The sequence below is a fragment of the Dermacentor silvarum genome, chromosome 10 (assembly GCF_013339745.2).
Source record: "Dermacentor silvarum isolate Dsil-2018 chromosome 10, BIME_Dsil_1.4, whole genome shotgun sequence".
NCBI classification, from domain to species: domain Eukaryota; kingdom Metazoa; phylum Arthropoda; class Arachnida; order Ixodida; family Ixodidae; genus Dermacentor; species Dermacentor silvarum.
The window spans coordinates 7,861,691-7,868,129 of NC_051163.1; positions in this window are offsets into that span (position 1 = coordinate 7,861,691).

Consider the following 6,439-nt stretch of genomic DNA (forward strand, 5'->3'; position numbering starts at 1 on the left):
CCTCTTCAGTTGGAGAAAAGAGGAATCGGTCAGGTGGAGACAAATACAAACCGGCACGTATCTCAATTGTAGTCTCTTGTGCTCTCTTTGCTTGAAATACTTCTGCCCCTTGAACAAAACCGTGCTCGTTTCCGCAGTGCGTCACAATCAGTCGGGTCCCCTTACCGCTGGGATTCTGCAGGCTAACAGACAGTCCGCCCCTCTTGGCTTGCGCTGCCGTTTTCACACTATCGTCGACCCACACCCGATTCGTCGTGTGTCCGACGTTAACCCATGTTTCGTCCGTGTAGAAAATGGGCCTTCCTGGGCGACGCAGTTCTCTTATTTGACGCAAGTACTTGCGGCGCCACTGGATGACGTGTGTAGCTTCAATAAAGAGCGCATTACGGTACCGTTTATTTAAAATAGGAAGCCCATCTTCCTGAGCATGAGACGCATTGTCGATGATGACAGTGAATGCAGCGTTTCATCTGCGTTAAAGTGGTCGGTAAGCTTCTTCACTGTAGGTATTTAATTTCTCTTGAAATAGTCATGGACCACTCTTCGCAGGACACCCAAATGGAACTCGTCGACTTTCTTTTTACGTTCGCGACCTTTTGCCGCCACGGGATAGCTTATGCCACTTTGCCATTTCTGCGAAGTTCAGTGAACCACTTGTAAAGGGAGCGTTCGATGACGGTTGTCAGGAGTGCGGTTCTCTTTATAACCGTGTTAACACTGGCGCACTTACCGAGTTCTCTGTGGACCGCACCAAACACATTTAGGGCCACCAGCTTCGCCTCCTTCGAAAAATGGGATAACATTGAGATGTAACGCCCCGGTGACTCATTGGACGCCATTTGTGGTGTACACACACGAGGGACGACATGGCGGCATGGATTCCGCCGTCCGTCTGGGTGCGAAGAGCATCCAGACGACGAACGAAAAGCGCACATTCGAGCAGACGACAACGCCGGAGTTGAATACATGGCGTTACCGCCCGAAGCGAGTGCCTTCCGCCTCGAACCTAAGAAATCTTCGTCGTGCGCTGTGTGGCCCGTAAGTTCCAAACTGACGCTTGTATTTGCTTCAGATTTGTGTCCTGACGCTTCAAAAGCAATCGTTTCGTAACTATATTGCGCTATTTCCAAGAACCATCACCAAATTCTACGCGCTTTAGGCTTAGCAGGCGTGGCAAAAGAAATACCTGATTTCGCAAATAACGACAAAACTTACCTGATACTTTGTCCTCAGCGAGAGATGAAACAAACCGATGGCTGATTTCACCATTTATTTATTGCTGTTGGCGCAGTGCACGAGTAGCGAGCGCAAGTTCGAGTCGAAGGGGGTGGTTCGTTCTCCGTGGATGCTGCCATGTTGATTTGTAACCAGAGTGCTGGCGTTTACCGATACAACGATTAAAGGCATACGACGCACATGCGAAGTGGAATAAACGTATTATCTATATTTGTGACGTGACACGTGCCAAAGAAGCGCGGATGTCTCAACCCTGCCAATAGGCCGGTACAAGGCCGGTACATGTGCAACTATGTTTTGCTGCGCAAGCATGCGGCTTGCTTACACCCCCTAGCTTTGGTAGTGCTGCAGCTGAACAGCAGTGGTGAGATGGAGTATGTTGTGTCCACTTGTGGCAGAGATATAACTCGCCATTCACCTTTCCGGGTTGTAGTGCTCCCGGACGTTTTGAACTTATGACAATTACGTTCTTATGCGAAAATGAGTATAGCCGTCGCCATTACAGGGTGCTTACATCTATTTCCTTTATTTTCCTGTTAATAAAAAAAATCAATTAAACTAAAGAAAACGTTCTCGCAGTTGTTCTCTTTAACAGTGAATCATATTGAACGTATAATATATAGGAACTCCTATGGTGGACTTCTGAGGCAGCTTTATGTTGTGTGAACGGCTCGATGGGCACAATCCCCTCTCTGTCCTACACGCTTAGAAAACAGCGCGCCGCGGCGGCTGACCAAAACGTCACGGGTGCTTGCGTGCCAATCGATTAAGATGAATTGGTCGCAGGCGATGCGTCACGTCCATTTCCGTCTCGCTGTGTTGCAATTAAGGAGATTGGACATGGCTGAAAGGTCCGGAAGTAGTGCAATCAACACGTGTCCTGCGAGCCGATGACGAGAAGTGCATCCCTGTGTCTTCCCCTGTCTGGTTCCTTTGCTGTTCATTCGTGATAAGCGGCGCACGGCCTTGATGACGTTTCTTTTTCTTTTTTTTTCTTTTCTTCTCTTTTTTTTAGTAGTGTATTAGTGTAGTAATAAATCAATTTAGAACGGCAGAGTGCTCTTTCAAACAACGTAACTGTGGCTGGTGTATGAAGCCTGATTATTAGAATAATATAGCTAAGGCCAAGCTTCCCTTTTATTAATTTCTCGCCGGAACCAAGCTGTCGATTACGACAGTGGGACGTCGTTTATTTAATGATTTTGCCGTTATTATACGCAAAAAAAAACTTGCATGAAAGCTCCCAGGAGAGAGAGAGAGAGAGAGAGAGAGAGAGAGAACTTTATTGAAAGTCCTTGCTGGGATCTGAAAGCTCCCAGAAGTTTTCAGGTACCTCACTTGCTTAGATTCCAGAGCAATGGAATATTTCGTTATTGGTAAACAGGCAGCTCGCACCTTGCATACGCTAATAGAAACCTGCGACGTCGCAAGGACCTGTTTCGAGAATTTCGAGGTGGCGGAAGATAAAGGCTTCATTAGGCGAGTTGCCCCCACTTTTCCTTATCGCATGTTTCTAGCCTATTTCGGGGGCCGGTTCCGGAAATAGTCCTGGCTAAAAATGTGCGCTGATTCTCAACATTTCCATGTGCGCTGGTATCGGTAATACAACCGTGCGGTAACGATGATACCAGCGATAACAGTGGTAACGGTACCGGTAATACCGTTCGGTCGGTGGTACTACAGTGCGGTAACGGCTCTCCCGGTGGCACAAGGTGGAACCACCGGTACCGGTGGTAAGGGGAGTGATCTGGCATTCTTCCCTCGGACAGCTAGCGTTTAGAAACGCTGCGGCTCTGGTCGAAGATGCAGAAGCTGTCATTTGATACGTTGACAGACCTCTCTGCGGCGTCAGTAACTTCGCATTCCGCATTAATATAAACACGGCCACGTGCGCAGCAACAAGAACGTCATATGAACTGATCCATGACAGAACGCGTTTACGCGGGGTGGCACGGCTCCAACGAATTGTTTGTTACAGGCCGCACATGAAGTCCAGCGTGACGGTCGGGAAGTGGGAGTTAAGCTGATTAGGCATTGTGCAACGTGGTTTACCCGAGCCGCTCGAACGAAACAACTCGTGTCAGCAAGCTGCCGTCACTAGATAAACAGTCTCGTGGTAAGCGGCATGCCCTTCAGGGGCGCGCCATTTATGCGTTACGTTACATGCCCCTTATCAGAAAGGCCATTAAGCATTCGAGGACCTCGACCGGCGCGGCATTTTCGACGCTGCGTATGTTGTTGACCGCGCGACGGCGAGTACTTATGTAAGCCGTGCGTTGCCTCGTTCGTAACGCCCTGTTTGCTTCTGTGTTTCATCCAAATATAATCGTGCGTTTTAGAGTGACTGCTCATTGCATCCACAGTTTCCCATCTTATTTTTCACTTTAGCGAATTACGCAATAAGCAAGTGCCGATGCGCAAGCGCCGTGGCCACCGAGAGGTGAAGACCGGCGTCTGTTGATTTCATTTCAAACATCGTCCGTGCATGATTGATTGATTAACCAACTGATTGATCGATTAGGGTTTGCGTATAAAAGCTGCAAAAAGAAGTACTCTTCCAAACTAAGCTTATCTGGCATTTCTCTCATGTGCACATTTCATATACAGGGTGATCATTTTTGCTTTATGGAATTTTCAGAAATAGCCTGTTGCCGATAGCACAATTCTAGTCCTTGAGCTGGATTATTCAGAGAGGTGGACATTACTTGCACGAGAAATCGAAACACATATTCAACTAAATAACGAAGATTCAATTAATTACTTAACGGCACATATTGCAATTTACGAATTGTAGCCAATGAGATTCCAAGGCATATCCACTTTCAACGAATTTCCAGAATGACGCCAGTTTGGAGATATGCGCCATCCAACTTGCCCTAAAAAGGCACTGTTGTTCCACTTCTTTAACAAAGCACTCTTTCATGCATTGAAGCACAAAAGTAACTGGAGCATCCATGTATTTCGTTCTACACTTTGGGAAATAATATCTCGAAGCTGGAGTCATCCTGCAAATTCATTTCAAGTGGATACGTCTTGAAAGCTCACCGCCTACAATTTGTAAATTGCAATATGCGCCGTAAAGTAAATAATTAAGAATTGAATTGGTAAATTTTTTAAATTAGTTGAATATCTGTTTTGATTTCTCGTGCTAGTAATATCCGCCTCTCTGAATAATCCATCTCAAGGAAGAATTATGTTATCTGCAACAGGCTATTTTTGAAAATTCCATAGAACTTAAAAATGATCACCCTGTATATATTGTATACATGTATTCGCTTTAAACGGAACTTCAAGCTACGAGGGAAATTGGTTACGTTTATCAGGAGTTCCATTTACTGAGCGACAAAGCTGAAAGGTACACAAAGTGCATATATATACAGGGTGTCCCAGCTAACTTTAGCCATAGTTTAAAAAGACGACGCGGCCAAATGCAGGTCGCTGGCTATTGTACGGAGTGAGTCGCACTATTTTTAGATTCTGCTTAATTGCATAATTCGTCAATATTAGTGAACCAACTTCCGAGGCAACGAAGTTGGGCAAAAAATTCAAACGAGAAAGTTGTAGAATGGTTTGCAAAACACCCGATTAAACAGTTTCTAACTTTTTATCTGTTAAGTATTAGTCAATGTCGTTTTATGCATTGAAGCACAAAAGTAACTAGAATGCCAATGCATTTCTCCGCAAAGTTCGGGAATTAATATCTAGAAACTGGTGTCAACCTGAGTATTCGTTCCAACTGGATCTGCCTTGCGAACTCCACGGCTAGAATTTGTAAATTGCAATATTGGCCATACGGTAATTAGTTAAAAACCTAATTAGTGAATTTCTGTTAATTATTCGATTATGTATTTCAATTTCTTGTGCAAGTAATGTCCGTCCCTTCGAGTAGACCAGCTTATGAACTAGAATTGTGCTATCTGCCTCAGGCAAACTTTAAAAAGTTTTGAAAGTGTTCGCTAAAACACCCGGTATATGAAAGGGAAAATTGTCATCCACCCGAATCTAGCACGAAGCTAGAAAGGAAACCCATAAGGATCGGCTAGCCGCCTGGTTAGCTCAGATGGTAAAGCAACCGCCCTGGAAAGGCGTTGGTCCCTGGTTCGAATCCCGGACCAGGACAAATCATTCCTCAACTGCGAAGCCTTCTGTGTGAGAAACCCGTTGGGGTTTCATTCTCTTGGTACAAACCGGGCATGTAAATGTGACAACTTTTGTACCGAACGATCCGCACAATAGAATTCGATCGTAGTGAAAAATTTGAGCAAGACCTGAGCAGCGCAAAATATATGTTTTAATGATTTTAAGGGAAAACGCAGTTGATGCACGTTCACTGAAATGGCCTGTGCATGAAATGGGCCCATGATGCAAGTATACTGCAATGACCAACAGGGTGCTGCTCACCCTACACGTTGATGTTTGGCGGAATAAAACAGAACACGAGTAGCATTCATATTGCCATGTTGTCGTAAAGGTGAAAGACAAGACACTGCCGAAAGTGTGAGTTAAATATCTAACTCTCTATTGGACGAAGTTTTTCAAAGAAGACAATTAAGCAACACTCGAATCACAATGATAGGGGGCGAGTTCATTCTTCGGTCTGCTTCAGCTAGTCGTCAAATCTGAATCTGACAGGTGAAGTGTGTGCGCTATTTATACAAATATGACAGCACATTCCATAGTAACTTGTGGTGCTCCCGTGGATTCGAGAATGTACAACACCATTTGCCTCTTGCGCGCAATATGACAGACAAGACAAGCAATAAAATTGGCGACGATATTCAAGAAATTTTCGGTACAGTAGGCGTGTTCTACACAGAGCGATAACTGAGTAGGAGTAATAATCTGGCTGAAGAGCAGTCACCGGCAAAAAGTAAAACAAGGCACACTTGACAATATGGTGACACGCGAGTGAATAGTCGCACATGCCACTCTGTAGTTTAAGGATACGGACTATAGATTTGCTTGTCGGGGATGTTGACCGAGGTAGGCCTTATGGCTTGGCGTCCTGATAAAAACACGACGCAGCAGCGTGGAGAGGAAGGATAGAGGGTCTCGTTTTATTCCGACTAGTCGCTCATATAACTTCGGCGTGATGTTCAACTCCATGTCGACGGATGACAAGGGGGCTTGTATGGCAGTATACCCTAAGGTCTGGCTCGACACAACATGTTTGCTACCGAAAAGCGGCGCCATGTCACATCAG